Below are 19,888 nucleotides of genomic sequence, written 5' to 3'. Positions count from 1 at the left end.
AGAATACCTTTTGAAAGCATAGCTCAGATCACGACACTGCCTTTTTCAGAAACCTTAGAAAGCAGTAAGGCATAGTCACAGGACCCATCATATGAAAACCTAAGTTTGAATAGCTTACTGGCTGCCTATTCTTGGTCAAATCATTGAGTCTCTGAAATTCCATTACCTCATGTGTAAAATGAGAGTATAATGGAACTTTCTTCACAGAGTTATGTAGAACAGCCTTTTAGCTACCGATGCCTCCAGTCTCAAGTCACACTGAACTTCATCACCTAGGGGCCCAGAGTAAAGGCAGAAAATAGAGTTTCTTAGCTACCTTAACTTGACTGACTCCAATCAAGACAGAGGACAGGTGCTGGTCAAATGGCAGCATAGGTAAATGTGGTACTCGGAACCTCCCACAAACACATCAAAATTACAACTGAATTACAGAATAACCATCATGCAGAATGCCTGAAATTTGAAGGCCTAGCTGAACAGAAGTCCTATTACTAAGGATGAAAGAAGAAGCCACACACTGAGACTGGTAGGAATGGGCTGGTCCCACATCCACATGTATGGTTAAACACCAGTAGGGATATCTTGGCAATGGAGCTCACCTCTAATTATCAAGGGGTCCCAGGCCCAAATCGGAACCCCAAGCCCAGCGTCTCAGTGCCAGGAATAAAATTTTCCATAACTTCTGGCTATAAAAACTGGTAGCTGAGTGAGACAGAGGGCTCCTGGAGTCCTAGGTACTCCTCTTAAAGGGCCCATGCATGGATTTACTCAGATTCACTCGCTCTGAACTCCAGCACTGAAGCAGCAGCTCAAAAGGTGCCAGGGACATACAAGCAGGAACTAAATTGTCTGGCTTCATGGCAAGGGCTGGAGGGGCAGCTTTCTCCCAGACAGAAGTGCTGGCAGAGGTCATTGTTCCTTTTCTGAGCCCTCCCTATACAGTTGGCAGACAGGTGCCACATCTGAGTCTCCATCAACCTGGCTCACACTGTTCACCCCACCCTGGCAATTCCCTGAGACCCTGACACACTCAACTTGTGGGCCCACCCAAGCCATTTCCAGTGGCTTTTCCATATAAATGGCCTTTCTTGGCTCATGCTTTGGACTTGTTTAAAATCTCTCAAATAGGCAGTATGTGGACTCTTTGTACCCATACCTCTTGCTTAGTTGTCCCGGGCCTGTCATAAGCCACACCCAGACTTGATTTGCAGCTTGGCCTCTCCCAGGCACCTCCAAACCCAGCACAACTAGCAACCATCTGCAGATACCTTTATAGTACATGCCAGGTGGCCTGAGGCAGGGCATAGGCTGAACTTGCACCTCTTGGGAGGCCCCAGAGCCTGTGCACCCAGTAGACAGCTTCTGACAAAGCTGGATTACAGCCCAACCACCTCCACGAGCAATGCTCATGGGGCAGAATCAGAAGGCACAACAGTCCCACTGAAGCAAGTCCTGCTCCATTGGGTGAGCTTCTGTACAGCAACTCCTTTGCTGTAGTTGAAGCCAGTCCTCACATCTTATTGGTCTGAAGGTTAAGTTGCCTCCCCCCCGCAACTAACATGCCAACAGCAATCAAGGCTCCACTATAACAGGGCAGTGCACATAGCCCACAAAGAGGGCAAACCTGGAGCACCCAACCTGAGGTCCTAACAGGATATCTACTACATAAGGCTACTCAACCAAGTCCAGGAGATACAGCGGCTCTGCCTAATACATAAAAACAAACACAGGGAGGCAGCCAAAATGAGGAGAAAAAGAAACAGGTCCCAAATGAAAGAACCACACAAAACTTCAGAAAAAGAACTAAATGAAATGGAGACAAGCAATCCAATAGATGCAGAGTTCAAAACAACAGTTATAAGGATACTCAAGAAACAGTGAGAACTTCAACAGCATAAAAAAGAACAATCATAAATCAAGGATATAGTAACTGAAATTAAGAATAAATTACAGAGAATTAACAGTAAAGTAGATGAAGCAGAGAATAAAATGAGTGATTTGGAATATAAGGAAGCAGAAAACACCCAATCAAAACAGCAAAAAGAAAAAAAAGACCCCCTCCCCCCAAAATGAGGATACTGTAAGAAGACTGGGACAACTTCAAGCATACTGATATTCACATCATGGGGGTGCCAGAAGGAGAAAAGAGGGAGGAAAAAAATGAAAACCTATTTGAAAAAATAATGATGGAAAACTTCCCTAACCTGGTGAAGGTAATAGACATACAAGTCCAGAAAGTTCACAGAATCCCAAACAAGATGAACCCAAAGAGGCCTACACCAAGACACATCATAATTAAAATGCCAAAGATTAAAGAGAAAGAGAGAATCTCAAAAGCAGCAAGAAAAAAAAGCAGTTATTACCTACAGGGGAGTTCCCATAAGACTGTCAGCTGATTTCTCAACAGAAACTTTGCAGGTCAGAAGGGACTGGCATGAAATATTCAAAGTGATGAACAGCCAAGACCTACAATCAAGATTAATCTACCCAGAAAAGCTATCATTTAGAATCAAAGGATAGGTGAAGAGCTTCCTAGACAAGAAAAAGCTAAAGGAGTTCATTACTATCAATCCACTGGTATTACAAGATATATTAAAATATCTTCTTTAAGAAGAAAAAGATCAAAATATGAATAATAAAATGGCAAAAAGACATATCTATCAATAATTACTTTAAATGCAAGTGGAGTAAATGCTTCAATCAAAAAAACATTTGTCGACTGAATGGATAACAAAATAAGACCCTTACATGTACTGTCTACAAGAGATTCACTTCATATTGAAAGACAAACAGAGAGTTAAAAGTAAAGGGATGGAAAAAGATATTTCATGAAAATGGAAACAAAGCAAAACAAAAAAGCTGGGGTAGCAATACTCACACAAGACAAAAATAGGCTTTAAAACTAAGGCAATAAGAGACAAAGAAGGACCAGAAACTCAACTTCAAGATATTTATCCAAACAAACCCAAAACACTGAATCAAAAAGACATACATCCATATGCTTACTGCAGCATTATTTACAATAGCCAATATATGGAAACAACCTAAGTGGCCGTCAATAGATGGATGGATAAAGAAGTGGTGCATGTATAAAATGGAATCTGATTCAGTCATAAAAAAGAATGAAATTTTGCCATCTGCAACAACATAGATGGACCTACTGCGTATTATGCTCAGTGAAGTAAGTCAGACAAAGACAAATGCTAGATGATTTCACATATATGTGGAATGTAAAAGACAAAATAAACAACCAGAACAGAAACACACTCGTATATACAGAGAACATTTTAATGGTTACCAGATGGGAGAGAGGTTGGGAGGATAGGTAAAAAAGGTGAAGTGATTCAGAAGTACAAATTGGCAGTTACAGAATACTCATGTGGATATAAAGTATAACATAGGGAATATAGTCAGTAATATTGTAATAACTATGTATGGTGCCATGTGGGTAGTAGATTTATCGGGGTGACTACTTTGTAAGTTATGTAAATGTCTAATCATGGGGTTGTACACCTGAAACTAACATCATCTGTAATTTAAACTGTACGCCACCTGTAATTTAAAAATTTTTAAAAATGTAAAAAAAAAAAAAAGAGAACACTTCTGGGCAGTCTGAACTTCAACGCAAAGCTCTCCAACAGACAGAAGGATGAAAAGGGAAAGGCATCCCCCCTTTGCAGGCTGTACCACAGAGGTAGTGACACCTGCCAGCAAAGGACAACAGTCTTTTTTTTTTTTTCAATTACAGTTGACATACAATTTATATTAGTTTCTTATATACAACACAGTGCTTAGACATTTTTGTAACTTACGAAGTGATCCACCTGATAAATCCAGTACCCACCTGACACCATGTATAGTTCTTACAATATTACTGACTATATTCCCTACACTACAAAGGACAACAGTTTTCACTGGCAGCAAGCCCCGGCCTGGAAGACCTGTAGTCCTCTCTGCACCTAATGTTGATAACCGTTTAACAGAGACCTGGCACAAAATCAAGGAAAGCTGAAATCTTGCAGTTATACTACTCAGATACATTACTGAATGTTTCTCAGGTTGTTCATCCTAGGTCAGGGTAATAATAGGAGAAGAATAAAAATGCCCAAATTAAAAATAACTTGTCAGTAAACCAATATATTTTTATAGGATGATGTTTAAATAAGCATCTGAAAAAAGATATAATTATGACCTGTGACCTGCTCAGACTTATGACAAGTTCTGAAGCAAATTCAGACCTTAGCATTCATCTCAGAGAGAAAGCCTGGCCCCTGTGGCTTCTTAAAATCCCTATCTTGCCAATTAGAAAGACCACTCATCCTGAGGACGCCCCTCACATTAAATGGCTTGCATGATGCCCAGTAACTAATTTTGGAGGAAGAAGGCAGAATTTCAACTTGATCTCTCCTCTTCCAAATGAAGACAACCAAGAATCTTCTGAAATTTTACCTCCTCACCCCCAAAGCTTCCTTCATTGACCAGAAAATCAAAGATGTCTTCGTTAATCTCACCCTGATCTGAAATAAAATTCCATGAAAACGCTTCTACTCTTCTTCCAATTGTGCACTTGCACTGAATTCTCTACCTGCCATAGTGCCCAGCACATGATAGCCACTCAGTAAATACTTGCTCTTATTTACTGCGTATTAACTATAAGCAGTCACTCTTTCATTGCACTTGACATAATTGCAAATAATTATTTGCTTAATGACTGTCTTCCTCAGTAGACTGTGAGCAGTATAAGGCCAGAGTTGGAGATTCTTATTCACAGCTGTCCTCTTAATGCCTACCACAACGCTTCACACTTATTAACACTAAATAAATAATTGAAGGAAAGAATACCGTGTACTAAGCACTATTTATTCATTTTCTTATTTAATTCCTAAACAACCTGTACACTTGGTATTATTATTATTGCTATTTTATAGGTGAGGAAACTGAGGCTCAAAGAGCTGCCATAACTTGTCTACAGTCAGAGCCAGGATTCTGAGCACATGCTTTTAACAATCATGTTATCCTGCCTCCCTCTTTTTAAGTCCTGTTCCACTACTTACTAGCTGTAGCCTGGAAAATGTATGAAGTTTTCCAAGTCTTAGATTGGTTGTGAAGTCTGCTTGAGTGTGTGTGCGTGTGTGTGGCACCTGGTAATAGTGGTTGGCATACAATCAATATTTAATAAAAGCTGCTACTCCTGCATTGTTATTAAATCAAATACACAGAAGAAAGTGACTGTAGCTAGGGAATGCCACCTGCTGAAAACTGACCCCACCCCCCAAAACAGTACATTCCAGTTCAGCAGTTGGACATATCTCTTATAACTGTCTGTGCCACTTCATCAACCCTCACTCACCACGTTACATAAACCAGCTTGCACATGAAAGTTGCTTTTGCTTAAAATTCAAATGTAGAATAAGCAAAATATTTTAAAATTAATTCTACTACACAAGCAATTGCTCAATTTGAAATACTACAACTTGCATGGTTTAAATTGAATAGCTCTCATTATCAAGGAAATTGAAGACTGGAAAAACATCAAGACTGTCTCCTAGCCCATTATAAGAGGGAACTTCATCATCATAGATTTTTATTTCAATAGATAATAAATGGATATCAGGAAACAGAACAGAAAGGGAAAACTGCAAATGAGGCAGTCTCTTCTTTCTGTGTTGAAATAGCTAGAGTGTTCAACATTTACATAAGCACCTTTTTTGCCACCTTTTGGTCTATTGCTTCACTGTCACTTCCGTTGACAGAGACTCTCAATATAGTCATAGACGACTACAAACAGCCAGGATTCTGAACCACAGTGGCCTAGATATACCTTCTTATTCTGATGCAGTAGGGGTCGCTGCACTGGTTTTAAGCCTGGATGCATATTACAATCATTTGGGGAGCATTTGAGTAACAGTGATGGCTATCTGTCCCCAATATTCTATTCTGATTCAATTGATTATGAACAATGACTTCATAAGTACTCTGCCTGGGTTTAGATCTCATTTCCTCTACTTATTATTTGGACAAATTACTTCTCTGTATTTAAATTTTGTTATCATTAAAATGAGGATAATCATAGAATTGCTATGAAAATCAAATAAGTAATAGATTATTTGGCACACAGTAGGTGTCCCATAATATTAGCTATTATTATTATTTGTAATCAAGTATTTTTTTCCAGTTGTGAACAAATATTTTATTTCTAGATAACATGTTTAATTAATCTAAACACATTCAGATAAATGTAAGGTTGGAGTTGAGACTCCTGTCTTGCAAAACAATGTAGAAGGTAGTGGTGATTTCAGGAGCTGTAATATCTGTCACACACAGGCTCAGCTTTGGGCACTGTCATCCCTTGTCCCTTTGCTGCCTGTCCTTTAGTGTTCCATTCCCTGCCAGGGCACTGCCTTGACCAATCATGTGTTTAGTGAAAGTGTAAAGTTGTATTCGGCCAAGTAAAAAAATCTCATCTTGTGATAGTAATGCTGAAATTGGGTATGTGGGAGTTGTTTGCTGGTCTACCTATTATCATGTGTTCATACTATATGTTCAATTATTCACATTTTTTATGTAATCAAGTATTTTAGTTATTATACTTTGGTGTCATGGAAGAGAAAGGAAGACTTGTTGAGTTTGCAACCCCGGGTGAATGACAACGCTGAAATGGTAGCAGAGGTGTTCACGATTGAAATTCATGAAAATCAAATGTCTTCACTGTAACATACTACTCTGAGGTAAATCAGATGATATGAGGTTGGCCATCTGGAATTTATGTTGATTTCATGCATAGAGAAGTAAAAAAAAATCTAAATGTAGCACATTTATATTAGAATAACCCTACTTGTTTGTAGTACATAACGGACTGTCATTGCTGGTGTGCCCTGGTTTAAAATAATTTCTAAGGATAGGACTGAAAAATCAAAAGGCATGTTAACCATCAAATAAACGGGACTGTTGGGAGTGTGGGGGTTCTTGTCATACTTTTCACTATTCCAAGGGGAGGAGGGAATTCCATCCTATTTGTGAGAGGGGACAGACAGACAGTACTATAGAAACTTCTTTGGGCTTTCACTCCACCTCTGCTTGCTCCGTGGCATAAGAGGATTGACTTAATCTGATTTGTAAAATTAGAATAAAAGTAAGTGCTCTATCACTGTTTAACCTCTGCATTCTGGCTGTGATGTCAGATGTCCCTGAGTTGACAAGACTCGTTTTCTCTTACAAAGTGAGTAGACCTTGTTCAAGACACAGGCACTCTTTTCCAGTAGCAGACCCACAGGTCCACCTTGCTCTTAATTTCTAGCTTCCAACTGAATCGTGACACAGGCCATCACTCTCAATGAAACTGGCAGGGTAAGTAGTCTGCTCTGCAGACTCAATCTTCCCCATAGGTAGGTATCAAGGGATAGATTTGGAGCTGGACATGGTAGGAAGCCTCACTCCATGTTCTTCAATCCAGTATTACTTCTAATAAAGCTGGTACCATATTTTTTTTCCTCACATGGATTTTTTTTGGTTTGTTTTCAGTTTGGTGCAGAACTAGAAGGAGAAAAGAACTCATAGTCTCAAACCCTAGGAAATAGCAACAGTAACTGTAAGAGTAGTATCTGGGTTTTCAAAAACACTATTAAACAGATGTGGAAACTGAGGTTTTTTTTTTAAAGGTTTCTGTGCTTTACTCAGGGTCAAAATACTAATAACAAGCAGCATATCCAGTACTAAAAACACTATAATCAATATTTCTTTTATTACATGTCTGAGTATGCTCCTTTCTCTTAGTAAGGCCAGGGAGTCCTTTATCTGAGATTTTAAAAAATGACAGTTGCTTTGATAACTTTAGTAAACTAACAGGAAAGGAAAACAAAATCAAAGAATCCTCTTAGTCTGAAATTGAGTTTTACTGACCTAAAACTGATTTTTTTCTGAAAACTCTTTATTGAAAAATCAAGAAATTAAAAGAGATCCTCTAGACAATATTTGAAACAAAGTATAAATCACACATAAAATATGATTATAATTTTTTTCCTATTTGGATGGAGTAGCCCCGAGGGTGGGCTGGGATGGGGGACACAAACATGTAAGCAGGTGTCACAGAGAGTTTCTTCTGTGATTAGCTGTGAGCTGCTGGAGTTCAGCTCTACAGATGCAATTCACTCACAGGTGTTTCCCAGTCTCAAACTCATTTTCTAGCTTGAGACCAAATGGTCCTCCCCTGTGTGGCACACAGAAGAGATACTGGACCTGATGTACCACTTGGTTAGCTTGCTACAATCACGTGACACTATTAGCATGGGGAAGCCAGCTCCTCTAGGTTATAGATACATTTTCTGCAGTTCAAATGAATCAATCACACGCCACAGTCCTAGCCAACTTGAAATGATTATATAGGTCTAGTAATAATTAGCTCTGCTTCTGCCACTAATTAACCATGTGAATTTAGACAAGTCCCATCTCCGGGTCTCAGTTTCTTCATGTATAAAAATGATGGAGTTAGCCAAGGTTGCCTCCAATTCTAAAATACTATGATCCAACATATACCACTAGCCTCTATATTAACATGTGAGGCTGAACTTCACGTCTGCTGAGAGAAGAACTCCCAAGGACTTAGGCAGAATGAAGTCATAAAATCATTCCAAAGCTATTTTAATAGTTGGGGCAACTTAAGAGAGAATATTTGCACTTTTCTATCCTGGCTCTTTTGTGCCACCTTCAATTTCCTCTCCTCCTGACAGTGCTTGAAGATGAAAAAATTCACACTGAGTTTCCATCTGACCTGAGAAAGAAAGAAGTTAGAATACCTTTTTGATCATCTAATTATCAAGACATGGTTTTATTTCTTGAGACTGTAATCAGTAAAAATGTCCAAAGACTAAAGAAACTGAGTACAGCTATTAGTGTACTCTTTTTCTTATTTTAATTCCATCTGAATGAACAATAGGCTCTTCTTGCCCTTGGCAATATAACAGTGCAGCTGACATGCTAGAAATACCACACAACAAAATATAAAATGGTGGCATTTTCTCTCTTTAAAAACAATCAATGCTTTCATTCGTGGACTTCAAAATACATGTGAAACAAGTCTTAGCCCTTTTATTCTGAGGTAAATCAAAGAGCTGTAAGTGTCACAGAAAAATTTCCTGGCTCACTGTCCCTCTTCTAGGTAAGAAAAGAGAAAAGTAATCCCAGGCAGATGAGTGCTCATCTCATTTTTATGTTTTTCTTCCAAGTGGGCTTGAACAACTTCCCTTGAAAACTCATTTCTATATATAGTTCTTCCTTTTGTCTGACTGAAACTCTCAGTGCTGCTCTGCAGGCCCACTTCCTCTTACTGATCTAGTCTTAGCAGTACTGGAACAGTATGGGAACTCTTCACAATATCATCTTTGATACTGTCATCTCATTTTGGATACAGAAATTCCAAAGGAAACCCCAAGAACTGAGTTAGGGGTCTAAATCCAGTTTAGATACAATCTCAAGGTCCTTATCATATCATAACCTTCCTGGTGATGCTAGTCCATCAGAACCAAAGTCATTTCTCCTCTCTGGTTATTAGCGACTCATCTGTAAAACGAAATGACTATGAAAATGTATTAACAGAAAGAATCACCACACCAATGCAAATTATTACTGAACCAAAAGGTCTTCCTACAGATATTGAACATTTGGGATTCAATCATTATTACAAATGGAAAATGGTGGAAGATCCATCTGTTCACACTGAGCGATTCATCATTCACATAAACGTTGGCAATACTGCTTAGTACTGGGCATCACCTACTAAAGTGAAAACTTATCATCTTTCAATACATGCCTATGAGAAAAGACCATGGAAATAGGACTATATCTACAACTGGATGATCATTCTGGCATCATAATCATCTCCAGGTTAGTTGTTCCCTCTTTCAGAGAGTTGACACCTACTTTGAGAATTAGTGTACCATCATGTTGCTTAAAACAATGCATTCCATTTTACTCATCATCTGGTTGTCCTCATGGATTCTTCCACGTTAGTGGAAGTACTTGAGAAGAGGGTTGGCATCTCTTATTCCTACAAATCCACGTGTATCTCAAACCAGGAGGCAGCTGGAATCCTCTGGACAGGAACCTGGCATTACAATTTGATAAGACTTGAACAATCTTCTTCTCTTTGGCCAGAGAGTATCATGTGTATGAGCGCAAGCACTGCAGTCTTATCTAATTTATGTGGCTGCAGCGTGACTGAGGGAACATTTCCATGGGGAAAAGATGAAATTCGAGAGCAAACTCTGAAGAATTCTGAGCCTACCTTGAGATAAAAGCTGCTAAGGAGCCAGATCCACAAAGAAAGAGTTTTGGGTCAAATATTGCAGTAATATCTAATCCATTTTGCTGATCTACTTCACAGGGGAGTTGGGACAGGACACCCAAATTCCACCTATCCGTTTCCATTGGGAACTCATGAAATTTCACCTAGTAAAGAGGCTAGAATTCCATTAGAAGCAGGTATTCTCTTCACAAGCACCAAATGTGATGTGTGGCTACTCTCAGGAGGTAATTTCTCTAAGACTGAAGTTTGACTTTTAGGAAGAAGTAAGGGGGTCAGATGATCAGCATTAGAGAGCAACTGCCCAGGCTGCACACAGCTCCACCCTGGGAGAGCAAAGAGAATAGTAGAGAAGATTAAGGCAAAGGGAAAGCAATTCTTCAGCCAAATATGTGATCAACAAATATTTATTGACCATCTATTGTGTGCCAGACACGAGTCAGAGGCCCATCCAATAAGGGGCTGATGAGTGAGTTGGAAGGCTAAAACACATCTGTATGAATAGATAACCAGTAGTTTAAGGTGGTCTATAATCAGTGCCAAGTGATTCATATGAATATAATGATCAAGGGGTTTCAGAGATACAAGTGAACAATTCAAACTAGGATGAAGGTAGGACTTGTAGTAGGTGCGGTCAGTTGGACAGGATTTTAACAGGTGAAAGAAGAGGAAGGGCACGCTACACAAAGGAAATGATAGGAATAGGTACTGAAGTAGGTGGGCACTGTGCCTTTTTAGAGAAAATATCAGATAGCCTTGGTTGAAATAGAAGACCTGTTTTAGGGATTAGCAGGATAAAAAGCTGAACCCCCCCCCCCTCAAAACATGGCATTTCAGAGTTTTGAGGGATTCTAGAAATGATCAAATCTAAGCTCTGTTCACCTTATTCTCACACAAACATAGATTTCCCAAGTGTGACACCCATGTTTAATATACATTTTAGTAATGGATCCATGTTACTAATATCTACACAGTAATCACGGCATAGTAGTTAGAGAGAGGCTTTGGAGTTGGAAGCCTAGCTAAACTACTTGCTATATACTTACCCTTGGGCATTATTTAACTTTTATTTCCTCACCTATAAATATGGATAATAGTAAGAAAAGGGGAAAGAATGCATGAGGGAGACAAAAGGAAGATGAATCTGCAAAGTGTTTTGCCCAGGAAGGCAGGAGTAGAGATAATTCAAGCAAGGAGAAGTTGCTAATAGCATCAAATGAAGTAAACAGGTCTAGATGGTTGAGAACAGCCAAAGTCCACTTACTTTGACAATTTGGAGGTCACTAGGGACCTTTAAGAAGTTACTTTTAGTATAAAAGGAGAAAGGCAGTTTGTAGAAAACAGTGAGGTAGAAGAGATGGGAAAGGAAGCAAAAAAGGTGTAGTGAGTTGGTGAGAGAGAGAGAGAAAGAGAGAGAAGGGCTTTGATTCAAAGGGGTCACAGGGTTGAGTGATATAATAGCTACATGTGTATCTCAGCTTAGAACTGAAATGGCTTGTAGGTCCTGTAGGGATTTCCAACCCTAGCTTTCTTCTTGCTAAGATGCAGGGAATGGTGACAAAGGGAAGAGGCATATATACTTACAAAGTGTCTTCCCTCTTCCTTTTCTCTAGCACTACATAGGAAGAAAATACTATTAAAAAGCAAGCTACACATTTATTTTTAGAATATTTTATTTATTCATTTATTTTTAGAGAGAGGTGAAGGGAAGGAGAAAGAGAGGGAGAGAAACACCAATGTGTGGTTGCCTCAGGAGTGCTCCCCCACTGGGTACCTGGCCAGTAACCCAGGCATGTGCCCTGACCTGGAATTGAACCAGCAACCCTTTGATTTGCAGGCCCGCACTCAATCCACTGAGCTACACCAGCCAGGGCCAATCTGCACATTTATAATACCATATAATTGCCTGCTAAACAATTATAAGAGGCTCCCAGTATATTAAAACCTTATTAATTTGAACTATAGTAATTTGAAATTTGTACAAATGTAACTTGTGCAAGTTACATTTGTACTTACAAAGAAAGTGTTCAGTAAACAGTGTCAAAAAAGATTTCAAGGGATAGTTCATTGTTGGTGTACAAAAATGCCTTGGGTAAAACTAATAATGGAACTGCCTTTTGACCCAGCAATTCCACTGCTGGGAATATACCCTAGGAATCGCAAATCACCAATTCAAAAAGAACTTATGCACCCCAATGTTCATAGAAGCGTTATTTACAGTAGCCAAGTGCTGGAAACAGCTTAAGTGCCCATCAGTAAATGAGTGGATAAGAAAACGGTGGTACATTTAATGAGTTCTGGCCAAGATGGAGGCATAGGTAGAAATGCTTCACTTCCCCACACAAACAAAAGAAGGATAACAACCAATTTAAAAACAATAAACAAACAGAAGTGCCAGAAAATCAAACTGCATGGAACTCCGACAACCAAGGAGTTAAAGAAACATTCATCCAGACCAGTAGGAGTGGTGGAGACAGGCAGCCAGGCAGAGAAGATGTGGCAAGGCGGCAGACTATGTGGGTGAGGTGGAGCTGGCTGACCACAAAATAAAGACTCAAAATCTCTAGCTATAAAAACTGTGGGGGTTGCGAAGGCAGGAGAAACTCCTAGTCTCACAGGAGAGTTCATTGGAAAATAGAACTAGAGCAGAGCTAGCAAGTGAGCAACATTGTTCCTTCTCTGACCACTCCCCCACAGACAGTGCCCCAACACAGCAAAGAGGAATGCCCTACCCTGGCATATACCTAAGACTCTGCCCCCTTACAACAGGTGCATCAAGAAAAAGAAATATGGCCCAAATGAAACAACAGATCAAAACTCCAGAAAAAGACCTAAGCAACAAGTAGACAGACAACCTATTTTTTTTAATTTTTATTGTTATTCAATTACAGTTGTATGTCTTTTCTCCCCATCCCTCCACCCCAACACAGCTGAACACACCTACCTCCCCCACCTCCACCCTCCCCCTTGGTTTTGTCCATGTGTCCTTTATAGTAGTTCCTGTAATCCCCTCTTCCCACTGTCCCCGACCCAAGCTATTGTTAGATTGTTCTTAACTTCAATGTCTCTGGTTATATTTTGTTTGCTTTTTTCTTCTATTGATTATGTTCCAGTTAAAGGTGAGATCATATGGTATTTGTCCCTCACCGCCTGGCTTATTTCACTTAGCATAATGCTCTCCAGTTTCATCCATGCTGTTGCAAAGGGTATAAGCTCCTTCTTTCTCTCTGCTGCATAGAATTCCATTGTGTAAATATACCATAGTGTTTGGATCCACTCGTTTGCTGATGGGCACTTAGGTTGCTTCCAGTACTTGGCTATTGTAAATTGTGCTGCTATGAACATCAGGGCTCATAGGTTCTTTTGAAGTGGTGTTTCAGGGTTCTTAGGGTATAATCCCAGCAATGGAATTGCTGGGTCAAAGGGCAGTTCCATTTTTAGTTTTCTGAGGAAATTCCATACTGTTTTCCACAGTGGCCTCACCAGTCTGCATTCCCACCAACAGTGCACTAGGGTTCCCTTTTCTCTGTATCCTCTCCAACATTTGTTTGTAGATTTGTTTATGTTGGCCACTCTGACTGGTGTGAGATGGTACCTCATTGTGGTTTTAATTTGCATCTCTCTGATGGCTAGTGATGCTGAGCATCTGTTCATATGTCTCTGGGCCCTGTGTATGTCTTCCTTGGAGAAATGTCTGTTCAAGTCCTCTGCCCATTTTTTAATTGGGTTGTTTGTCTTCGTGGAGTGGAGTCATGTGAGTTCTTTATATACTTTGGAGATCAGGCCCTTGTCTGAGGTATCGTTATCAAATATGTTTTCCCATACTGTTGGTTCTCTTTGTAATTTGGTGCTGTTTTCTAGTCATGCAGAAGCTTTTTATTTTGATGAGGTCCCATTTGTTTATTCTTTCCTTTATGTCCCTTGCTTTAGGGGATGTCAGACAACCTATCTGATACAGAGTTCAAAACACTGGTAATCAGGATGCTCACAGAATTGACTGAGCTCAGTTGCAAAATGAAGGAATAAATGAAGGCTGTACAAATTGATATAAAGGAAAATATATAGGGAATCAACAGTGAAGGGAAGGAAGCTTGTACTCAAATCAATGACTTGGAAAATCAAGAAGAAATAAACATTCAACTGGAACAGAATAAAGAAACAATAATCCCCCAAAATGAGGGGAGGCTTAGGAACCAATAGGACAACTTTAAGTGCTCCAACATCTGCATCATAAGGCTGCCAGGAGAAGAGGAAGAGCAAGAAATTGAAAACTTATTTGAACAAATAATGAAGGAGAACTTCCACAATCTGGCAAAGGAAATAGACTTCCAGGAAGTCCAGCAAGCCCAGAGAGTCCCAAAGAAGTTGGACTCAAGGAAGCACATACCAAGGCACATTATAATTATATTACCCCAGATTAAAGATAAGGAGGGAAACTTAAAAGCAGCGAGAGGAAAGGAGAGAGCTACCTACAAAAGAGTGCCCATAAGATTATCAGCTGATTTCTCAAAAGAAACCTATCAGGCAAGAAGGAGCTGGAAAGAAGTATTTGAAGTCATGAAAGGCAAGGACTTACATCCAATATTAATCTATCCAGTAGAGCTATCATTTAGAATGGGAGTGCAGATAAAGTGCTTCCCACATAAGGTCAAGTTAAAGGAGTTCATCATCACCAAGCCTTTATTATATGAAATGTTAAAGGGGCTTATCTAAGAAAAAGAAGATCAATAACTATGAACAGTAAAATGACAACAAACTCACAACTATCAAAAACTGAACGTTAAAAACAAAAATAAAAACTTAGCAAACAGCTAGAACAGGAACAGAATCAGAGAATTGGAGATCACATGGAGGGTTATCAGTGGGAAGGGGCAGGGGGGAAAAGTACAGGGAATAAGAAGCATAATTGGTAGGCGTAAAATAGACAAGGGGAGGTGGAGGGAAGGGGAGAAAATGCAGACAACTGTAACTGAATAAAAATAAATAAATTAATTAAAAAAAAAAAGAATAGTATAGGAAACGGGGAAGCCAAAGAACTTATATGTACAACCAATGGATATGAACTAAAGGGGGGGGATGCTGGAGGGTGAGGTGTGCAGGGTGGGGGGGATAAAGGGGAGAAGAAAATTGGGACAACTATAATAGCATAATCAATGAAATATACTTTAAAACAACAACAAAAAAACTGTCATACATTTACACAATGGAATACTTACTATGCAGCACAAAGAAAGAATTCCTACCCTTTGGGACAGCATGGATGGAACTGGAGAGCTTATGCTAAGTGAAATAAGCCAGGTCGTGAAAGACAAATACCATATGATCTCACCTATAAGAGGAACCTAATCAACAAAACAAACAAGCGAGCAAAATATAACCAGAGGCATGGAAACATGCAACAGACTGACAATGAGCAGAGGGGAGGTGGGAGGGAGACAAGGGGGGAAGAAGGGGAAGGGTCAAGTCAAGGAACAGGTATAAATGACCCGTGGACATGGACAACAGGGTGGGGAATGACTGTGGGAGCAAGGGGGGGAGGGGGAGCAACTGGGGAAAATTGGGACAACTGTAACAGAACAATAAAAAATGCAAAAGACCCCCCAAGATTTCAAGGGAGGTAATTTTGCCTGTCAGGGGCTGATTTAACCTATTTTAAAGAAAATACAGTTTTTTAAGGACTTCATTGTATTCATTATTAGAATGCAAATTGATTCTGCTAATTATAGATTAGCATAATCTACTGCAAAATCCTAAAAGGGCAACAGATACTTTGGTGTCACTGAATATGCTCATTAGAAATAAAACCGCAATTGTTTAAAGTTAGTTCACAGTTCAGATTAACGCATACCCTTTTTCCTCACTCTCATGAGTTAACTACAGTCCAGGAGGTATTTCTGTAAACTAGCACATCACTTATCATGAATACAGTGGAAACGCTAGTAAATGATCAAAAAAGGCCTGAGAGCAACCAACACAGATGTCTTAAATGATGCACTAAATCCTGTAACTCTCTCCGTAGATTTAAGCCTTAAGCTGATTTAACTCTTGCTTAACATACTAATCTGTCACACCAATGTGGAGAGCTGGTGGGGTTTTTTTAAAGTTCATAACTAATTAGGAGAAAAAGGGTTGCTACGTTAAAGGACACTGAGAGAAACTAGAAGTGACTACAGACTGCAGAAAGGAGACAGGACATATGTAAAATGTGCCTGTAAATAAATAAAAAACCAACAGCCTAGGACAATTTAATGTAGAGTTAAAAGAACTATATTCCTTAGAAAACCCCAATATACATATAGTGGAGTACAATAACAAATGACTAAAACTATGCCTCTAAAAGATAAGCAGACGTTAGATCATGTTGAATATATGCCCTTAAAAAGGCAAATAAGTTTACAATGGGTGATCTCTAGTAAGGTACTTAAATGTCTAATCACTGAAACTAATATAATACTGTATGTCAACAGTAACTGAAAAATCAATTTATTTTAAAATGTCAGATAGGTTTATACACACATACATATGATTTGTAGCTATAATGGTTAACCTGAAAATGTGAAATGTGTTGATGCTTAAAAATATAAAGTTCATAATATTATCATAAAATAAAATAAAAGCAACATTATTGATTAGTATGTGCAGATATCATGTTAAGCACTTTACCTGCATAATTTCATTAAATTCTACTAACAATCCTAAGAGGTAGGCTTTATTTTTGTTTATTTTTGTTTAAATTTATTGGGCTGACCTTTGTTAATAAAATTACATAGGTTTCAGGTGTACAATTCTATAGTACATCATCTGTATATTATAATGTGTGTTCACCACCCCAAGTCAAGTCTCCTTCCATCACCATTTATTCCCTCTTTGCCCTTTTCTACCTCCCTGCAGGGCCCTTCGCCTCTGGTAATCACTGTGCTGTTGTCTCTGTCTATGAGGTTTTTATTTTGCTTAATCCCCTCACATTTTTCACCCAGCCCAGCAACTCTTCTCCCCTCTGAGAGCATTATGCTAAGTGAAATAAACCAGTCAGAGAAAGAAAAATATCATATGATATCACTCATATGTAGAATCTAATGAACAAAATAAACTAACAAGCAAAACAAAAACAGACTCAAAGAAAAAGCAGGTTTTAGTATCATTTCAACTTCACAGTTGATGAAAGTGGAACTCAGAGAAGTTAAGGAAATATAACCAGAGACACTGAAGTTAAGAGCAATCTAACAATAGCCAGAGGGGAGTGGGGAAGGGACAGTGGGGAGAAGGGTTTTCAGGAACTACTATAAAGGACATATGGACAAAACCAAGGGGGAGGGTGGAAGCAGGGGAGGGAGGTGGGTTTGGCTGGGATGGGGTGGAGGGGTGGGGAGAAAATACAGACAACTGTAATTGAACAACAATAAAAAAAAGTTAAAAAAAAGATGTTATTGGTACAGGAATATAAAGTATAGCATAGGGAATATAGTCAATACTATTGTAAAGACTATGTATGGTATCAGATGGGTGCTACAGTTATTGGGGTGATCACTTTGTAAGTTATACCAATGTCTAATCACTATGTTGCACACCTGAAATAAATATAATATTGTATGTAAACTGCAAAAAAAAAGTTAAGGAACCAATCCCAGGCCACAGACAGACACAGACCTGGGATTACACAGAACTCAGGCCAGTTCCTTGGCTATACACTGTGCCTTTCCAATGGTCTGGAAAATACAGCTCTCAAAGAATCACTCTTTTCTTGAGGGAACCAGCTAGCTAATGTTTTACTATATTTTTATTTTCCAAACTTGTATTTAATAAATATCTTGATTTATAAGCAGAAAGGCCTATGATCTAGGAGTCACATATGATGTTACATATTTATAAACATGTTTCATATTTTAATTTGAATGTAAACGTAATAGTAAAAAAAACCAAAACAAAACAAAACAAAAAACAAAAAAAAAACCACCATGAGTTAGGTGCATCCCAGATCATCAGATCAGCCTGTATATACTAAAGATACTATTTCCAAAGAAATAGCAAAGCAACAAAGAGATGAAATTTTAAAATATCGAATTATCAGTTAAGATCTGGTTCTCCCATTGTTTCCCCCATTCAATTTGGAGAATTTAACTGAGAATAGATAAATGCAGCATACAGGAGAGGAAGGACTGCAGGGGAGGCTGCTATAGAGGATTTAGGAAAATCTGTTCCTCAGTTGTTCTAAGGGAGCTATGAGGGCATAAAACACATGCAGGCATAGTGTGCACTGGAGGAAACGGGAAGGCTGGGGAGATGCAACATCTTCATTAAAAGTGAAAGTGAGGGCAGCCTGTCACATGTACATATAAAGAAAAATGTACAGTGAAAGCATTCACTCATGCAACTCCTCCTACCTAAATCAATGTTCTTTACTTATCTTTTCCTATCTCAAGCTTATATATTCAAGGGCCAGCTACAAATGCCACTTCTGCTGTGAAGTCTTGCACGATGCCCATAGGTTTTTTTTTTCCTTTTATGCATTGACCACAGCATCTATGATTTTTAAAAATGAGTTATTTATGTATGTGTCTCCCTCTCCCCAAACTCACCATGAGTTCCTTGAATGCAAGAGACTCTTTCTCATTTCTATAGTTCTTTCAAATTCTAGCAGAAGCTTGCCACATATATACAAGGTGCTTAGGAAATATTGACTCAGTAGCACTGGCTTAAGAGAGCACATTATCACCTAGCTTACCTGAAGGAGCATTTGTTCTCTTTCTTTTCTTGCTTGACTCTCCTCCATTCTCAATGAGGCCTTCTGTGACCAGAGGGCCACTGGCACTACCAAATTGCAGGGGTTCGTTGTTGTTGGCAGGGTCAAAGGGCAGCTGGTTCAAACCTAAAGAAGAAAAAGAAGCCAAAATCCAGACTCCATTAAGGACTGGGATTTCTCCAGATTTTATTATATGAGCCACTGGAGGAAAAAGTAAATCGTAAGAGTCTAGAATAACCAGGGAATTCCTTAAACTAGTTGTTGTCTCTAATTTTTACAAATCTTAGTGACAAGTACAATTAAACTAAAGAGTCATATAAGACTGTGGTTCTGTCATTTGTAAGATCCCCCCCATTTCTGGGAAATTAACACGGCCACAAGCTTTCAATTACCTTCAACCTCCTCCCTTAAAGAGATAGGACCCTCTTTAAATGCTGACATATTTCACAGATATGGCACAAACATTTCAAAAATTTATATGGAACCATAAACAACCCTGAATAGTCACAGCAATTTTGAGAAAGAAAAACAAAGTAGGAAGGATCATAATACCTGATATCAAACCACTGTAATCAAATAGTCTGGTGCTGGCCTAAGAACAGACACATAGACCAATGGAACAGAATAGCGAGCCCACAAATAAACCCAAGTCTCTATAGTCAATTAATATTCAACAACTGGGTAAGAAGCATTAAATGGAGTAAAAACAGCCTCTTCAATAATTGGTGTTGGAAGATTTGGACAGCTACATGCAAAAAAATGAAACTTGACCATCAACTTACACCATATGCAAAAGTGAACTCAAGGTAGATAAAAGACTTATATGTCATGACACCATAAAAGTTCTAGAG

General features: G+C 38.9%; 1 protein-coding gene across 6 annotated transcripts in view; it reads right to left on the bottom strand.

Moving 5' to 3' along the window:
• Positions 1 to 19,888, bottom strand: part of ENOX2 (ecto-NOX disulfide-thiol exchanger 2) — a 320,597-nt gene that overhangs the window by 171,502 nt on the left and 129,207 nt on the right. For 5 of the 6 annotated variants that reach the window (XM_045200672.2, XM_045200671.2, XM_053917044.1 and 2 more), the window contains one exon: positions 19,020 to 19,163. The exons of the other annotated variant lie outside the window; for it this stretch is intronic. The gene's annotated coding sequence lies outside the window, so the exon portion shown is untranslated. The remainder of the gene's footprint in view (positions 1 to 19,019; positions 19,164 to 19,888) is intronic. 6 annotated transcript variants of the gene reach the window in all.

The sequence above is a fragment of the Desmodus rotundus genome, chromosome X (assembly GCF_022682495.2).
Source record: "Desmodus rotundus isolate HL8 chromosome X, HLdesRot8A.1, whole genome shotgun sequence".
NCBI classification, from domain to species: Eukaryota; Metazoa; Chordata; class Mammalia; order Chiroptera; family Phyllostomidae; genus Desmodus; species Desmodus rotundus.
The sequence above is the reverse complement of the archived record's forward strand: the minus strand, read 5'-3'. Positions and strand labels throughout refer to the sequence as shown.